The sequence below is a fragment of the Podarcis filfolensis genome, assembly GCF_964270895.1.
Source record: "Podarcis filfolensis genome assembly, chromosome: 2".
Classification (NCBI taxonomy): domain Eukaryota; kingdom Metazoa; phylum Chordata; class Lepidosauria; order Squamata; family Lacertidae; genus Podarcis; species Podarcis filfolensis.
The window spans coordinates 33866902-33886360 of record NC_139605.1 but is presented as its reverse complement, the minus strand read 5'-3'; the positions used below and the strand labels follow the sequence as shown (position 1 = coordinate 33886360).

The following is a 19459-nucleotide window of genomic DNA, read 5'->3' as shown; positions in this document are numbered from 1 at the left end:
AGGTGTGGTGCTGTGCTCAGGAAGAGCTGTGGTGTGAGTAGTGGCTCTTTGAGCATCAGCTAGCAGTAGCCAAGGTGGCAGTGTCCCCATATCCAGCCTTTCTGGACTACCGTCCACAAGGAAAACTCTACTATAGCTAAGAAAGCGATTGTTTCTGTACATGAGCTGTTTTTATTGCCACCCTTGGAAGATCCAAACTAAAATGTTCAGTCCAAACCACTGCTACGTTTCCACTGATTGCAGCCTATTAAACAACTTACTGAGCAACGGGGAAACCTGAGTCGTTTGTGTAGCAATATTTGGACTACTGCAGTATTGGAGAAAATTACCCATAATGTACACCTATTACAAGGAAAAGAGAAATCGCAAGTGTTCAGTGTGATATGGTGGGGCTTTATTTCATATGGCAATACAGGGTTTGGATTACATGAAATTTTCTCCACCATCAATGGATTTTGCCCTTTTACTGCTTCTCTGTTCTTCATTTCACTGAAGTATTGTGATTTATTCATGGACTTATACGCATCCCGTGTTGGGGAGATATTTGAGGGAGGAGTTGCTTACTTGTTTTTTGTGTGTATTTTATATGTTGTTCTTCTTTGTTATTGTATATTTGAAAACCCAATACAGTGGTACCTCAGGTTACATACGCTTCAGGTTACATACGCTTCAGGTTACATACGCTTCAGGTTACAGACTCCACTAACCCAGAAATAGTGCTTCAGGTTAAGAACTTTGCTTCAGGATGAGAGCAGAAATCATGCTCCGACGGTGTGGTGGCAGCAGGAGGCCCCATTAGCTAAAATGGTGCTTCAGGTTAAAAACAGTTTCAGGTTAAGTACAGGCCTCTGGAACGAATTAAGTACTTAACCCGAGGTACCACTGAAAATATATGTATTTAAAAAGCATGCAGTAGCCAAGGAGAGAGGTGCTGTCAGGCTTGTTCTCACCATTGCTATCACAGCTGCTTTGCCTTACCTGCGCCGAGACCTGCAGTGGACCACACAGGTGTGGACTGATGTATCAGCAGCTACCCCTTGTAGCTCAAACAGAACAAGATAGTGGACCTTCAAACTAGAGCCAACATCCTTCACCACCCTCATTATTTGCCTCTGGCCATCAACCACTGTTACTGCAACTGTGAACTCAGCAGTGATTATGTGCTATATAAAAAAAAAGTACAATAGTGAATCAGTTGCCTTGCTTTAGCATACCCGGAGCACTTAACGTCTGCTTTAGATTAACAAGAAAAGAGCAGGTGAAGACAGGAAGTGAGAGGTCAGGAAACGGTGGAGAAAAGAAGCAGCAAATGTCTTGACTAAAGTTTTTGTCTGAGAGGCAAAGGTTGAGTTCTGATGGTTTGTGAAGCCATTTGGCAGAGGATCAGGAACAGAGCCATGAGCCCAACCCATTTTCTTCACAATGCAGTTTAATAAGTCACTTTCCCTCTTTATGAAACCATAGCTTGATATTGTGTGCAGCCTGTCGTTTGAGTAAGCCCATCAAACAAGAGCTGCAAATAAAGAACAAAGTCTGGTTTGCAGTCCTTTAGGAGGACACAGTCCAACAACGAATAGTTTAGCAGTTTGGTGTATGAGTTCTGCTGAAGAGCAGTAGTGATGAGTGAACCGCATGCAGCCGAACCTTCTTACGATTCCACTCTATGCCTAGCTCTGCACACATCCACTCCACTCGAATGGTCAGCACCTTAATTTTGGCATGTGGCTTGCCATTCCCAAATAATGCTGGTGGAATACATTGGAAACAAAAATAAATTTTGATGCAAGTCAACTTTTTTATAAAGTCAGGGGGAAACACCTTAGGATACGGTGGGTTATAAACAAAATATATATATTAATTCATTTAAGGATATGCATATTTACTGCTTGCCTCACGGGTGAATTGTGAAGCTCAGCTGTGGGTATGGGGGGAAGGTTAATGGCAGAAAACAAATCAATCTGTTTTAAAATAGAATATTGCTAAAACAGACTGAAAGCATAATCCAGGCATGGTGATATTTTTCAGCATCCATGCTATAGATAGAAACTGAGTGTCAGTATCATATATCCCCTAAAGTAAAGCTAAAATGGTTACAGAAAATGTTTTTTTAACCTATAAAGACATTTGGTGGAGACCCAGAGCAAAAATTATAATAGCTTTTAAAATCATTGGGGATTTTTGTTAATAGGAAAAATATCACTATACAAGCATGGTGGGAAGTCTCTTAAGGATCTGTCTTAACCCTTTTTGCTTTCGATCAATCCATCCGACAAATGGATGAGTACTTGAACTAGTTTTGCTAACAGCTAGGAATCCAGAGTAATAAATGTGCATTCAGTTAGAGAAAGCACCAGTATCAGATTACAGCTCAGGTCAGCCATGAAATTGCAGCAGTATTTATTTATTTATTTGTTTTTAAAGGACCATTGTATGCTAACGGACAAGACCTATCTGTTTTTCTCCACCACTTGTATTGAATTTCTAAATTGCTTCCATGGTTCAAGAAGCTCTGGTACCATTTGTGTTGTGTCACTAACAAAATATGCATAGGTGGAGCAAGTCTCCAGGAATCTAATAATCATGTGTCAACAGCAGAGGAAAGCTTCAGTTTTCTCTTTATGAATAAAACATTTTCAATATCGCTTTCATTTTTCAAATCCTGAAATCCAACAGCTAAAAATCCTGGTTTGGTAATACCATCCCTATTTGACTTTGGTGTGCTTGTTTGCCACTTGCTGAGGGGGTCACAGGATAGGTGTGTAAACTTTAGGCATTTAAGACGTCCCAGAGATCAAAGACTACACGCTGGGATGAAATCACACATGCATACTCATGTCTGTCATTATTGTACAGAGGTGCTCGTGCAATCAGGAGGTGACATAGGTGTGAGCCAGGTGAGCCAGGCACACCCTAATATGTATGGGTGGGGTTAAGGGAAGCAGACAGAGAGATGCAGGCAGAAGAAAAAGGCTGGAATGGATCTGAAGTTTCTGCCTGTGTCTGTTTCTGGATGCAGCCGGGGGTGACTGGCTCCAGTGATGGCGTCAAGGGAAAAAGATGGTCTCCTTTGCAGACAGAAGCTGCAGGTCCACCCCAGCGTTTTTCTTCCGCCTGCATATGTCTCTGTGTCATGACTCTGTCTCCATCTGAGCTCCACTGGCCACCTTTTGTGGAGGGGCTGCTTTTTGTGGCCCGCAAACAAGGAAAAGGAGGCACTATCCTGCGCTTGGCCCTCCAAGTCTGACCTGCCTCTGCTCAGCTTGACATGGGTCTTTTGACAGCTTGACATGGGAGCCAGTGTGGTGTAGTGGTTAAGAGCGGTAGTCTCGTAATCTAGGGAACCGGGTTCGCGTCTCCGCTCCTCCACATGCAGCTGCTGGGTGACCTTGGGCCAGTCACACTTCTTTGAAGTCTCTCAGCCTCACTCACCCCACAGAGTGTTTGTTGTGGGGGAGGAAGGGAAAGGAATCATAGAATCATAGAGTTGGAAGAGACCACAAGGGCCATCGAGTCCAACCCCCTGCCAAGCAGGAAACACCATCAGAGCACTCCTGACATATGGTTGTCAAGCCTCTGCTTAAAGACCTCCAAAGGAGGAAACTCCACCACACTCCTTGGCAGCAAATTCCACTGTCGAACAGCTCTTACTGTCAGGAAGTTCTTCCTAATGTTTAGGTGGAATCTTCTTTCTTGTAGTTTGGATCCATTGCTCCGTGTCCGCTTCTCTGGAGCAGCAGAAAACAACCTTTCTCCCTCCTCTATGTGACATCCTTTTATGAATGTTAGCCGCTTTGAGATTCCTTAAAGGGAGTGAAAGGCGGGATATCAAATCCAAACTCTTCTTCTTCTTCTTCTTCTCTGCAGGAAAAACTCTCCTTTTGGCTTCTTGGAAGTCAAACCACAACTCTTGTTGTGGTTGTTTTGTTAGCTTTTTACATAGTTACCTCTTCCTAGTACTTGTATGTCTTGTCATCCCCCACCCCCGCCTCTTCTTCCTTCGTTGAAATATTTTTTAAAAAAATCCCTGAGTAATGAAATGTGCACTTTGGGAAGTGTTTGTGCACAACCATATTGGCATTCATAAGAGCTGCTCAAGAGTAGTTCCATAGCATGTACCAGGAGGTGAAATTAAAGAGTTACAGATGCAATCCCACCATTAAAAAAACAGCAAAGGCCAGTTTTCTTTTGAAACATATCTATGTGAGGAATTTTATTCATCCAAACCGGAATTACACAAAGTTAGCCACACTTATTATTAATTATGATTAATGAGGGATCTATGACAATAACTTATTCAACTGACAGATCTTGTAATTCCCTTAAAGATGAATTCTCAGAGCCGTAATAAAACTGCCACCTCATTTTTTAAAAAAGTGACACTAACAGTATTATCACTCACCCTCACCCAGGAGAATCTGGGAAGAACATCATGGGAAGAAAATGATGAGAACAGTGCTCAAAACCGTAATTGTAAACATGGCCTTCTTGTTCTTTAAACAGAACTAGAACAACTTTATGCCTTAAATTAACCATAGATTATATTGTTTAGTGCATTTCTTCTGCCAAAAGGACTACAATTGATGGATTGTGCATCCATCTGCTAGAAATGTTCAGTGCAATACAGTGGTACCTTGGTTTACAACCATAATCTGTTCTGGAGGTCCATTTGTAAACCAAAACAGGTAGTAACCCAAGGCAAGCTTTCGCCAATGGGGCTTCCAAAAAAAAAATTTGTAATCCCCAAAAATGGGTTGTAATCCAAAAAAAGGTTGCAAACTGGGACACGCATTTCCAGGTTTGACGTGTTTGTAATCCAAAACGTATGCAAACCAAGGTACCACTGTACTATGCTTATTTACTAATTGTTCAAGAGGCAGCTGTGAACTGTTGGGTGGTAAAAACATAAATAGCTGGACGAGAGAGAGAGAGAGAGAGAGGCAGGGAGGGAGGGAGAGGGAGGAAAATGCTCTCTAGGCAGGTCAGAGGCAATATATTTGCAATTTCCAATAACAGTTTTTTAAAACCAAAATGTGCATATTAGTACTTCAGTGGTTTGAATTTTCACTCATCTAATGAAAATGCTTCAGTAAGTTTTGTGAGTTTGATCTTCAAGTAACTTGCCTATCTTTGACCAACTCAGTGGCGTAGCGTGGGGGGTGCAGGGGGGGCCGGCCGCACCGGGCGCAACATCTGGGGGTTAGAGTTAGGGGGCGCAAATCCACGGGTTAGGGGGCGCAAATTACTTGCCTTGCCCCGGGTGCTGACAACCCACGCTACGCCACTGGAACAACTTTGTGTCTGCCAGTTGAGAGTAATTATGTGTTGTTGTTTTCCAGTGGTGTTATTATTTTCCGGTAGGTGGCACTAGTATTTCTACCACAAATCTTCTGAAAGACACCTGGTCTTTTGAAAACATTCGTGCTAGTCCCATACAGTTTTAAAGTGCTCTAAACAGCTGGTTTCCCCACTCTTATGCGCTGTTCTGAAACTCTTTTTGCAGGTGTTGTTCCAATGCTGAGACACAATCAACGAACTCAAACTTCCCCATTCTACGAATAAACAACATAGTTTTCCTAACAGCAAAACCAATTGCAATATGACAGCATTGACATCAGAAGGAATAATTAAACTTTTCAGCCAACCATTATTATAAAAAATATTCCTCTGACAGTGACAGCGCTGTCCTGTGAGGAGTTGTCCTCTTACACTAATTGTATTTTCCCTTGAGTTTGCCTTAGTTGGTAACACATACTGTGCGGCTGATTTTTTTTTTTTTGCAAGCATTGCAACACTTCCCTATTGCAGGACAGGGCTTGTGTCTCTAACAGCCTCCACACTGCATGCACTTCTTTCAGCAAGGTGTTAATTCAAGGGACAGTTCGGTGTAAACTTGCTCGTGTTGCATCTAGGACTCCTGCAGCTTCCATCTTCACTAATTGTATCTATGGAAACATTTGCAGTTTTTCTTCTCCAGGGCTTGCATTCCAGGCCATGTTGCAGCAGCAGCTTGTGCAGCCTTGAATGCCTTTCTAGCATTAGATTGCAGTCTTCCAGGAGTCTTTTTTTGCTGTTTCCAGTCTCTAATCCCCAAAGCTACCAGATCTCTAATTAATTAATCTGTTAAACTCCCAAAGTCACATATCTGATTCATCAGTTTAGGGTCAGTAAGGAATTCTTTCAATGTTTCCCTGAAGGGAGAGGTGTAGGGGTCGCACTTTGTGCCTGGGAGGGGTTGCTGTCAGTGATCCCTGCACCTTGTACCTGAGGTGAATTCCTGGGGTAAATTCAGTAAAATCCTCTCTTAATCTTGCTTTGCAGTTGCCAGCAACAAGACCATTTCCTGTGCTTGCCAGCTAAGCAGAAACCGCATCTATTTACCGTATGTGGTCAGACAGAGCGAGGCGGCCGCTTCCTATTGCAGCTTCCTATTGCAGCTTCCTGTTGCAGTAACTCAAGAGAAGAACACACGAACAAGGGAAGGAGGGGGGCTTAGCTGGTCAGATAGCCATATGCCATATAAGGGAATAAGCATAACCTTGCTAGCTGATTGGAGAATTTGAAGAGGTGGGAAGAGATGGGCAGACTCTCAGGTATAAAGATGCTTGTTTATTTGTATCTATGGGCCAGTCTTTTGGGAATGATTCCACTGGCCACCTCTGTGCACAGATTTCAATAAAACTTTTTTCTCCAAAGAAGAATCTTTCCTGGTGCTTTTTGCTCTCTCTTCGGCCCTGGGGATGCAGGCAAACGATTCCCTGGCAAGGATAAGGCTTCAGCCTTCATCCCCTTTATACTACACTCTTGAGCTAAAACTCACACCTTTCATAAGTCTCGTTGCTCCTGGTCATGCAATACTCAAATTTATTTAGAACCAAGCCTGCTCTTCCTGGCTTAAGTGCACAGCATGGAAAATATCTACTGCCTCATGCCCTGCTATATGCAAAAATGTGGGTATCTTTTGAAGATCCTCTTTTTTCTTCCATTCCTGTAGCTTGCATACAGATGGTGAAGTCATGCTTAAACCTTTCCCTGAGATCTGCTGCATTGCCATTCCATGTGTTATGTGGCCCCTGACAGGTTTGTCATGAGGGAATGTGGCCCTTCCTCACTCCTGATTTTGCTGCTACAGTACTGGCTGAAACAACACACCCAGGTTGCTTGTGCAACATATCCTTCTCTGTTGCCTGATTGGCCTAGAATTCTGTAGTAATTGGACCTCCTTATCAACAACAACAAATTATTATTATTATTATTATTATTATTATTAATAATAATAATTATTCGTACCCCGCCCATCTGGCTGGGTTTCCCCAACCACTCTGGGCGGCTTCCAACAAAGATTAAAAATACATTAAAATCTTATCACCTGCTTGCACTTTGTACCTGATAAAATGGACTCTAGTCCATAAAAGCTTATGCCACAATAGATCTGTTCTTCTTTAAGCTGCCACGCCACTCTTTTGTTATTTCACTTAATGTGTAACTGTGTTACGTAAATGGAAACAAAAGTGCTATGATTTTAATAAATTTTCACGGCGCTCCAATTTCCTCGTTCTGTTTTAGACAACCGCCTCCCGTAAGTTAGGTTATTCCACCTTGCCTTGCCTGCGATTGTGCAAATCAACTTTTGCTGACAACTTAATTCCCGTCCTTTCCTTTGAGCCTCCTTGTGGTGTCTCAGGGGATGTCCATCATTATTCAGGAGAACGCCTTGCGTGAATGATGGTGTCGGCTGTTCCTCGCAAGCTCCTTCGTTCATAGCTTTAAGCACTTACCTGAGGTAAAACTGTAACAAAAATTATTTCCCTTTGTGTTAAAATGTACACTCAGACTGCCTGATTTAGGCTAACCTGGACATTAAAAAAAAAAAGACAGTGACACCTGTTATAGACAGCAATAAAACTGTCCCAATGATCAATCTTGTTTCAGGTTGGGATAAAACTCCGTGAACCGAAACATAACAATCCATCAGATTGACAGGAATACTACATGCATTATCTCTTGAAGTAGTACGCTTCCCAGCTAAGATTCCTAATTTGTCTTTCCTTTGCTTCTTGACAGGCACCAGATCTGTCATTCATGCAATTCATGCAGTTACTCGCCATAAGCAAAGTGAAGCTCAGAGCATCTCCATCTTCAGAGCAGGCCTATATTTTTTTCTGCAGTCAAAGTCCTATTGTAGTCACAAAATGCGCACACACTTAAAACAGGGATGGGGGAAGAGAGGGGATGAGTTCTTTGGAATAAGGGTGACGCTACCACTTACGAAATACTATAAAAATTGCTGCCTGGTATTCTACGCATACCAGGACAGACGCGGGTGGCGCTGTGGGTAAAACCTCAGTGCCTAGGGCTTGCCAATCGTATGGTCGGCGGTTCGAATCCCCGCAGCGGGGTGAGCTCCCGTCTTTCAGTCCCAGCTCCTGCCCACCTAGCAGTTCGAAAGCACCCTTAAGTGCAAGTAGATAAATAGGTACCGCTTTATAGCGGGAAGGTAAACGGCGTTTCCATGTGCTGCTCTGGTGCTGGTTCGCCGGACCAGCGTCGTCACGCTGGCCACGTGACCCGGAAGTGTCTCCGGACAGCGCTGGCCCCCGGCCTCTTAAGTGAGATGGGCGCACAACCCTAGAGTCGGACATGACTGGCCCGTACGGGCAGGGGTACCTTTACCTTTACCTTTATTCTACGCAGACAACTATCACTCTCTGGCTCTGTATGCAGTTAAAAAGCGTTAAAGTGCCAGTATTGTGACACACCAAGACCTCACTGTCAAATAATCCTAAAACAGGTATCAGGATTGCATATGAGAACTACAGATTTGCATGCAAATGGCACACTTCATGACGGTGCAAACACGCATAAAACTGCCTTTAAAGGCAATTTGGAAACTGGGACTGGTCCAAAACTATAGGTTCAAGGAAGGGGTTCAAGCTCAACACATCTTGCACCAATCCTATGTAAATTACATTGACTATGACCATTCATTTACAGACTCAATTTTCATGTCTCGGCGTTGATCTTTAAAGGCCCTTAACGGCACAGGAGCAAGTTATGCGAACGGTGAGTTATGCTCAAATGTGATTAGCTGAAGCCTAAGACCTTTATCAGAGGTCTTCTTCTATGGCCTGCCTTAGTCAAGATCAGACTTTCAGGTGCCAGGAGCGGGGTCTTCTTGGTGGTGGTACTATCTCCCCACAAGCCCCTTTCTGCCAGGTTTTAACTGGTCTGTCAAAACCTTTTTATTCCGAGAGGCTTTTTATTATGGATTTTATTATTAGATTTGGATTAGATTCTTATGATGTTATGCAACTGCTTAAACAGTTAGATGCTGAGAAATTGCTTTGCTTTTTTTCATTTTCTTGTGAGCTGCCTTGGAATCTATTTTATTTTATTTTTTAGAAAGGATAAAAATGTCCAAAATAGATAATTAAATCACCTATCAGTATTTATTAAAATGGGGGGGGGGGTTGGGCGGGGAGGCAAATCAGCTATTTTAAATCTTGACTCTCCCTGATTAGATAAAAACATCAAATTTAATTGGTAGCTCCTGTGACATAAGGCCAACAAATTTACTGGAGCACCAGCTGTTGTGGGTCAGAGCTCACTGGAGCAGAAGCTTCAAAAGATAACACTGTAAGAAATTATAGGTGTGTTTTGGGGATGGGATCAGTGGCGGAGCAAGCCGATGGGGTGGCAAGTGTGCCCTGCACCCAGGGGCAGGGCAAGCCGCCTGTGAGGTGGGGCAAGCTGGGGCAGGACGCTCTGTGGGGCCTCTGAGGAGTCTGCTTGCCTCCTCCCACTCAGCCGCCCTACAGCTGAGGGGGAGCAGCAGGCGGACCATTTGAGGCAGTACAGAGCCTGCGGGTGCCCAAGCCACCATGTCACTTCCAGGAGAGATGTGTGGCTCAGGCGTGCTGCAGGCCCCACGGTGAGTGCCGCCCGGCATTTTGTCACCCCCCTCAGTGGTGACACCCAGGGCAGCCCACACACCCCTTCCTCCGCCCCTGGCTGGGATGTATTGTAGCTCAGTGGCAAAGCACTGGAGAGCCAGCGTGGTGTAGTGGTTAAGAGCAGTAGACTCGTAATCTGGGGAACCGGGTTCGCGTCTCCGCTCCGCCACATGCAGCTGCTGGGTGACCTTGGGCCAGTCACACTTCTCTGAAGTCTCTCAGCCTCACTCACCTCACAGAGTGTTTGTTGTGGGGGAGGAAGGGAAAGGAGAATGTTAGCCGCTTTAAGACTCCTTCGGGTAGTGATAAACGGGATGTAAAATCCAAACTCTTCTTCTTCTCTTCTTTGCATTCAGAAGGTTCCAGGTTCAATCCCTTACATCTCCAAATAGGACTGGGATCATCCCCTGCCCAGAGTTGGCCCAGAATAGTTTCCCTATGGCCTATGCTCTTTCAAGGTGCCACCCAATACATAGCTCTTGGTTCGGAATTCACTGGAGATGCCATGTTACCTAGCAAAGACCCATCAAGAGCTATGCATAGGTCATGTGCAACATTTGTGAGATGTCACTTCAGTCAACCCAATACTTCCATTCCATATCAGGAGACACAGTTGACCCCTTCTCATGCTATCTGAAAACGTTTCTGTTTCAGACTGCTTTTAATTAAAAAGGAAGGTCAGGGTTTTATTATGCTGTTGGACTCTGTTCAGACTTTATGCTAAAATGGATACCTAAATTGAAACTTATATATTGCTCTTTTAGTGCTTTCCTTTTATTATTGCCCTTGCTGCTTATTTTGTAATTTTGGTGTTGGTAAGAGTTTAATTGGGGTTTTTTAACCCCTTTTCCTATGCCACCATGGCTCATAAATCTAAAAATAAAACAATGAAGTAAGCTACTGTTAAGTTGTGGGTGAACATATCAGACGACACAGCGATTCTTCAAACATGTCTTGTTTATTCAGTGGCGTAGCGTGGGTTGTCAGCACCCGGGGCAAGGCAAGTAATTTGCGCCCCCTAACCCATGGATTTGCGCCCCCTAACCCGTGGATTTGCGCCCCCTAACCCATGGATTTGCCCTAACCCCAGATGTTGCGCCCGGTGCGGCCCGCCCCCCCTGCACCCCCCACGCTACGCCACTGTGTTTATTCACAGGCCAGAACAGAACTGGACTGAAGGGTTCAGCCAGCCTGCTTATATAGAGCTCCACTAGAACGCAACAGTAACCATTTTCTGTAACTATCCAATCACTGAATGTCACTTTCAATCCCTTATTTGCAGTGAAAACTATCTACAGTATCCCCCTGCTGGCCCAGGGTGAGAACTTCAGTACATAACAGCTACAATATACACATACATGCCAAACACACCAGTTAAATTTCTACCACATTACAGAAGCACACCTTTCCCAAGCAAAAGCAGCAAAGCAGAGAAATTTGCAAACAATTCTGCTGTTGCTTGCAAACGCCCAGCACTTAGCAAGATTGCTCCTCCATTGCATCAGTTGCTGTGAAGAGAGAAATCCTGCTTAGCAGTGGGTTACAAAAGGTGCCCCCTTTCACCTTTGAAGTGCTTCAGGCAGCACTTTTGAGAAGTGCTTTAAGGCAGCCCCCATGTTGAAACACGAGACTTTGCCCCCAGCCCACTGCTATCAACCACCCATTCGCAGGAGCTGTACACAAACTGCTTAAAACAGTGCTTTTGAGCAGGATTTAATCAATTGATGAGCAGAGATTAAGTCCTGCTGTCTTGGCTGTGTGATCCTGTTCCTTCCTGGGAACTGGGCAGCGAAGGGAGGATTTAAATCAGGGGTCGGCAACCTAAGGCCCATGGGCCACAAGCGGCCCACAAGAGTCATTTAACCGGCCCACGAGTCACCCCCAAACTGAGCCGCCTACCTGGCGAGTCCCCGCACGTTGCGCTAAACCAGCACAGTGCAGTGCGGGGACTCACTTCCGCTGCACCAGAAATCGCATCTGCCCAGACGCAGGTGCCGAAAATCACGTCTGCACAGACACAATCCAGTCCATGGAGTGATCTCCACAGCAGTGAACCGGCCCAGGCAAGGTAAACTTTGCCGACCCAATTTAAACCCTCTCCTCCCACCCATCAGCTGACATCACCAGTGATGTCAGTAGGTGGGTGTGGTTTGGAGAAAACAGCCTGGCAGGCCAATTCGGAGCCCCTAGTGGGCAAGGTTGATACACCAACCAGAGGTTCCCCACCCCTGTAGTATGGTAACCTTAGCTAACCTTCCCTTCTGCTGAGAACAACTATCCTAATGTGACAAAAGAGAATTGTAACACAAGTCACCCAGCTCCTCCCTCCGTGACCACTTAATACCTTCAGAGCAGGGAGGCGCAGCATGCTGCTGGATCCTTTCCTTTGCACTTCAGCAAATCCTTATGGTATGCAACATCAGGATGTTCCAAGTGCAGCAACATTTATTTACTGTAAAGGTGGAGCTCTTCTAAATATATCTGACTTTTGCTTTGATATATTCTTCGCTTATGGGCTCTTTCCTATACAATGCGGAATTGATTTACATCCATCTCACTTCCATTTAAATGCAGTCTCAACAAAAAAAAAGAAGTGCATAAGCTGGAAAGTTATTTTTTAAATGTTCAGTGCAACTTGGAGCAATGGCAATATAATCACACAATTGGTCTGCTCGGGTGGAAGGAGCATTTTTCCTTTAGCTTACTGTGTTTTCCAGTTTGCACGTATGATGTACCCTCCAACATTTCTCCGGTGAAAATAGGGACGTCCCATTCCATGATAATTTTACTACTTATACCCCACACATTTTACTGGGTTGCCCCAGCCACTCTGGGCAGCTTCCAACATAGATAAAAACTTAATAAAACATTACTTTTTTTAAAAAAACTTCCCTATACAGGATTGCCTTCAGATGGCTCAGGGATTAGATAACTCCATACCCCCCAACATTTCTCCAATGAAAATAGGGGCATCCATACCCTCTAACATTACTCCAGTGAAAATAGGGATATCCTAAGGAAAAGTGGGATATTCTGGGTTCAAATCAGAAACTGGGACAGTTCTAGGGACATCCCTAGAAAATAGGGACACTTGGAGGGTCTGATGTTATATAAACCAGACATTCTGGGCACCAATTAGATGGGCAGCAAGATTAGACCCCAAAGTGTGTGACTTTAAAAGTGGGTGCATTTTGTCACTGAATTGCAATGGCTCTCCTGATTAATTCAGGCTTGTGCATATCATATAAGTGGATTTGAGCATCCACATGTTTCTGCATTTACCATTCTGCATTGGTTGCAAATATTTGCATGTACTTTGTATGAAATGAAGAGATAAGCATTAGCCACAATCCATCCCTAGGAGCCGTAGCCCTGCAAACTCAAACAAAAGAAAAAACCCAAAAACAAAACCCAGAATAATTACATCTCTCAGGCATTTTTGCTCACCTTAACTGAATGACTAGAAGATAATCTGGGTTAACAGATTGTGAAAACCTGTTTGAAGTTAATGGTCAATAACACATACAAGCAGTATTTTCTCTCTGCTAGAAGTAGTACATGATCAGGGCCTTCAAAAGTTAAAAGGACCCATATATCATAGGTGCCTAAGGATAGAGACTCATCGGGGGGAGGATAAAAGTAAGGCTAACATTATATGGCTTTAATTTGCATGTGTAATTCTGAGCAATAACAATTCCCACACGGTTCATAAGAGGCACATTTTAGAAGCAATGAGTGTGATGGGTAAACTGGACCTGAGCTCTGGTTGATTGATCACTAGCTTATTATTACAAAGCTCTTATTGTAAATGTGTGTCTTGCTAGACCATCCATCTGTTTTGCATCTAGTTGTGTTTGAAGAGACTTTAAGTGCTTTAGTGAATTAGCGAAACTCACCACACACAAAAAAAATTTTTTTGAAGGGCCTCTACTGTAGCAGCAGGTTACCCTTGTTATAGTAAACATGGGTATAAATTTCCACCTATATCGCAACACACCAAGGTATTTTGTTAGCGGAGCTGCTCTGGTATCAGTCATAGAATGTTCATAATGAGGCAAATGAAAGGTCATTTTGGAAGGGACTAATATGTCATGGATTGAAGTGAACGGCAATTAAGAGAACCTGATGATCGCAAAGCTCGGTTGGAAGAGGTCCCTGCACCTAAGGAAGCCAAGTGTGGCAGTAGATTTGAAGAAAGAGAACAATGGGACTAAAAAAGGATGTAAGAGCAGAATAGACAGCACAGACAAGGTTAGGGTCAACATCAAGCTCTAAAACGTTATTGTGTGGTTTTTTTAAAATAAATGAATAAATCAGTAGCCTTTTTTCACATGACACCTCTAAGCAGAGGTACACCTCCTATAGGAAAAAAAATCATCAGTTTGTAACTCTAAACACAGCAGGAAATGTAACCCATGCTGAGATGCACAGCTGCAGGAGAAACTTGATCCTTGGTCCACCAGGATCTACTTAGCAGCTACCGTATTTTTTGCTCTATAAGACTCACTTTTACCCTCCTAAAAAGTAAGGGGAACTGTGTGTGCGTCTTATGGAGCAAATGCAGGCTGCACAGCTATCCCAGAAGCCAGAACAGCAAGAGGGATTGCTGTTTTCACTGTGTAGTGATCCCTCTTGCTGTTCTGGCTTCTGAGATTCAGACTATTTTTTTTCTTGTTTTCTTCCTCCAAAAACTAGGTGCGTCTTGTGGTCTGGTGCGTCTTATAGAGCGAAAAATACGGTACATGGACTTTCAGGGAGGGGGGCAGGAAAGCATCTTAATCAAGGGAACATGGAGAAAATGGATCATCTTGCATATACGTGTACCACATGCAGAATCCTGCTGCCTGTTTGAAAGAGAGCCAAGTCCAGGAGTTCCTTTTACTGGAGAGTCAGAATGCTCACATTTGTTTCAGCCAGGAGGAACATGAAGAACCGCTGTAGTTTTTCATCTGCTTATGGCTGGTCTTGTAACCAAGCAAGCCAGAAGGTGAAGACTGGCGCTGTTGCTTTGTATCGGAGAGAAGACCGTTGTGGTTGCCTTAGCAACCGTTACTAAGAGGAAGAGGCTTCAAGCTGACAGTGTTCACTTGTTCATGCACCAGCCAGGTGAACACAAGAATATGTGGATAGGTGAACAAATTTGGTTGGTGGTTAGAAGATCCATACAGAACCACTGACTGGCTACCAGTGATGGAGCTCAACTATGGAACTTGCTGCCACAATAGTCAGTGATGGCCACCAACCTAGGTAAAGGTAAAGGGACCCCTGACCATTAGGTCCAGTCGCGGACAACTCTGGGGGTGCTCATCTCGCTCTATAGGCCAAGGGAGCCGGTGTTTGTCTGCAGTCAGTTTCCGGGTCATGTGGCTAGCAAGACTAAGCTGCTTCTGCCGAACCAGAGCAGCACACAGAAACGCCGTTGACCTTTCCGCCAGAGTGGTACCTATTTATCTACTTGCACTTGGCGTGCTTTCGAACTGCTAGGTTGGCAGGAGCAGGGACCAAACAATGGGAGCTCACCCCGTCGCGGGGATTGAAACCACCAACCTTCTGATCTGCAAGTCCTAGGCTCTGTGGTTTAACCCACAGCGCCACCCACATCCCTAGATGACTTTAAAAGAGGGCAAGGCAAATCCATGGAGAGTGCTATCGATACCTACTAAGCCATGCTGTCTATGCTCTGCTTCCACAGTCTTGAGTCACTAATGCCTTGGAATACCTACCAGTTGCTGGAAGCCACAGGAGGGGACCATGCTCTGCTCCTGGCTGAGGGTTTCCCACAGGCATCTGGTTGGCCACTGTGAGGACATGATGCTAGACTAGATAGGCCGTGGACCTGATCCAGCAGGACTCATCTTATGCACTTAGAAAAAGAGACAACCAATGGGCAGGGTGTCCTGACCAGAGTAGGTGCTTGGTTGGTCAGATGTCTTGGCCAAGAAAAGGCACAATCAGGTCTGTTAAGGCAACTGGGAGACAGCCAAGTTAGATCTCTGAGAGGACTGTGCTGTGGACAGGACACGAAGATGGGAGCCAGTGGCTGAGAACAAGGAACCATGTCATGAGGGGTTGGCAAGGTTTCAAGAAAGCAGCTGTTCTCCATAGCAGGTTTCAGTGAGAGGTCTGACAGGAGAGAAAACCTTAGCAGGTAAAGGACCCCTGGATAGTTAAGTCCAGTCGAATTCGACTATGGGGTGCAGCTTTCAGGCTGAGGAAGCCAATGTTTGTCCAGCTTTCCAGGTCATGTGGCCAGCATGACTAAACTGCTTCTGGTGCAATGGGACACTGTGACGGAAGCCAGAGCACATGGAAATGCCGTTTACCTTCCCGCCATAGTGGTACCTATTTATCTACTCATGCTGGTATGCTTTCAAACTGCTAGGTTGGCAGGAGCTGGGACAGAGCAATGGGAACTCACCCTGTCATGCAGATTCGAACTGCCGACCTTACAATCAGCAAGCCCAAGAGGCTTAGCAGGCACTCTTTAATACAGTTCAACTACCCTAGAAGCAGGAGAGGCTCTTGAGGCAGAGGAAGAGGAGCATAAAGCATCTGTCCCTACTTGTGACTGACCAGGGATGCAGGAGAGGTGAATTTGGTATGGGTAAAAAAAAAAGGCAGGGGGCTAAAAGCTTTAATAAGTTGAGGCAGACTCTTTTCATTATAAACAACTGTTACTATGTTTGCGTAACCTTGAGTAACTAAGCACTGCATACCCAAGCAATCTTACACTAATATCAAAATAGGAATAGGACATCCCCTTATGCGAATATAGTTTTGTTACTTTTATCTGTGTCTCTTGTGGGGGTATCAATCCTGCACCTGCCATTTGGGGTGCAGCAGTTAAAGGCTTCACATACCACACTGCAGGAACTATGGCAGGGGATTCCACATGTCCAGAAAGGAAGCAGCTGGAATGTTATGTCACTTGGGGTGGCAAGTGGTGGGATGAGAACCACCTTATGCCTCAAGGATGCATAATCCCAGGTTCAGCTGTTGGTGTCTCCAGGTAGGGCGTTAGGAAAGAGTCTGGCCTGAAACCCTGGAGAGCCTCTGCCAGCCACGTGTTCACAATACTGAGCTAGAGGGACCAATTGGTCTGGCTGAGCATGAAGCAGCTTGTAATGTAGTCCAGTATATGCACTTTGAATTTGGTTCCTCTATCTTTCAACTCTCTGCACATCTCTCCCTGACCAAACTGAAGGAAAAGCAAAGCTTCTGGAAATGTTTTTTCAAAAACAAGTGTTTAAAAATGCAATTACACTTTGCTGCACCCTTTAGGAAAGATTTCAATGAAGCCACAGTGCCCTCTTGTGGGTACAAATCACATCTGTGGCACACAAAAGCAGAACAAACCATTAGCCTCTGGGATGATTCCTACATACTCCTTCCTCTATGTGGACACTCAGTTTACGTAAGTCGGTGTCTTCATTGCCGCCATTGTGTCTGAGCTTTCATATTGCCACCGTCTATGATCAAAGTCTCATACTTATATATACAGCCTTATTAGGTAAAATGTTTCACATTTCCAAAACTCTATCGCTCAAGCTTTGGGTCCTCAAAATATGCCATCTCCTGCTTATTTTCCTACCTTTTAAATTACAAAGGTACTCCTTCATATGCAATTCATGAAGGACTGGCACTACCCTGTTGATTGTCAGATAGGAGAACTTGATATTCTTAATACACGGATTCCAAGCCTGTTTTAATTCCTCCTTTTTCCACCAATCTTATTTTTTAAATCTAGTAATGGAGAGTTTTGACACTATGCGTAGAAGACAGGTGGCGTATCTTACCTTTATATATTTTGCCATCGCGCATGGGTTTTGCAATACCCCTGATGATAATTATTGTCAAAACAAAGAGGCAAGGTTTATATCTAAATATACAAGCCAGTGGCACCCTGGTGGGGTGCCTTGAATGATGGTCAGGGGTGCTGTGGGCAACACTGGCCTGTCCCTCTTTCTTTCCTTCCCTCCCTTCTCTGATGCCCTCTCACATCTCTGCCTCCCAAAGGCTTGCACAGCTGTTTGTTGCAGCAGCTCTGGCTACAAGCTCCCCAGGCGAATGGTGCCCCTGGGGCTGGTCAAAGGGTGTTGGTTGCCAGGAGCTGAGGCAGCTCAGAGACTGGGGTGACTGTGGCAGCTGCCCACAGGACTCCCAATGAGGAGAGGAGAGGAGAGGACACTCCACAAGGGAGGGTGTTTGAAAAAGGGTGAGACGCTGCCATTTGGCAGACACAGGGTGACATAACTAGGCTTGGGTACCGCAGAAAGAATGTAGTTGGTCATGGGAGCCGGGGAATCAAAAAGGTTGAAAACCTCTGATATAAGCAGTAGGGCTGGATATTCAACAGGAGTGTGCATAAGATTCAGATGAACTCCAAAATCAAGAAACAAAGCAAAGACATTACGGATGGATTCAGGGCTTCTCCAAGCCAAAGAATACGGTATATCCAAAGTGCCCCAAACTTACTACTGGAGCACTTTCGCAATTCAGACGTTTTTAACAAACTGCAAAAACTGAAACATCTCCAGCTTGCCAGATAAGGAAGTGGGGAGATGGAAAGCTCTTTTGTGACTGACTGGCCTAGTTTCTAATCAGAAGGAATTATTTTACCAGGGCTTTCCAATCTCAGTGCTTTAGAAGGGGATACTGAAATTATGTATCCTGTTCTTATCTGTTCTGTGCTGTTTGCTACTTCAGTTAATCGTGCTTGCTTGGAAGATGTTGAATACTGAAATCCTTCTGCCTCTGTCCTAGATGCCCACACATCCACTCCCTCATCAAATCATATTTGGACTTAGTTTCTGTGACTCTAGATACCAACTGAGCTGAGCAGAAGCCTAAAGCTTCCCCCCCCCCACTCCCAATTCACCAACTCTCCTATCCTTCATCCTTTCTGAAAGTTTGCAGCTTGCTTTCCTCAAGGCACCTCTACAAAATAATCAATTTTCATAATAAAATCATTGCCCACAAAGCCATAGGAAAGGGAAGCAAATCCTTTTAGGTCTTTCAACCCCCCCCCCCATCAATTTTTTAAAGCACCTAGTACTGAAAGCCCTGGACCCATTTGCCTAATTTGGCAGGTTTCATACGTAAGAGTACTCCTATGGCATATGCTCATAAAATAAGGGTAGATTCAAGCAAATCCTTTTTAGCTACCTGAAACTGTAAATGATTGCAGGAAAAAAAACAGCTGCACCTTTTAAACTTAGCAGGATTCTCTCTCTCTCTCTCTTTCTCTCTCTCTCTCTCTCTCACACACACACACACGAAGGAGATACTGTTCCTAGATTGCAGCAACAATGAATTTGGGTTTGGGCGTTCAAGTCACCTGGTGACAGCATAAAGCTCAATGAGACAAATATAAGACAGGTTTCTGCAGTTACATTATGACAGCGTGTCCAAAGGAGGGCCTCCAACATTTAAAGCCTGTAGAGGGTAAAAACTGGCCAGTCTTACACATTACGCAGAAAATGAAACACCCTCTTCCACAGGGTCCTCTA

The 19459-nt window shown here is 44.5% G+C and overlaps 1 long non-coding RNA gene across 1 annotated transcript in view; it reads left to right on the top strand.

The window, feature by feature from the left end:
• The window catches only part of LOC310757488, a 518472-nt gene that overhangs the window by 443209 nt on the left and 55804 nt on the right, over nt 1-19459 (top strand). The window lies entirely within an intron of this gene.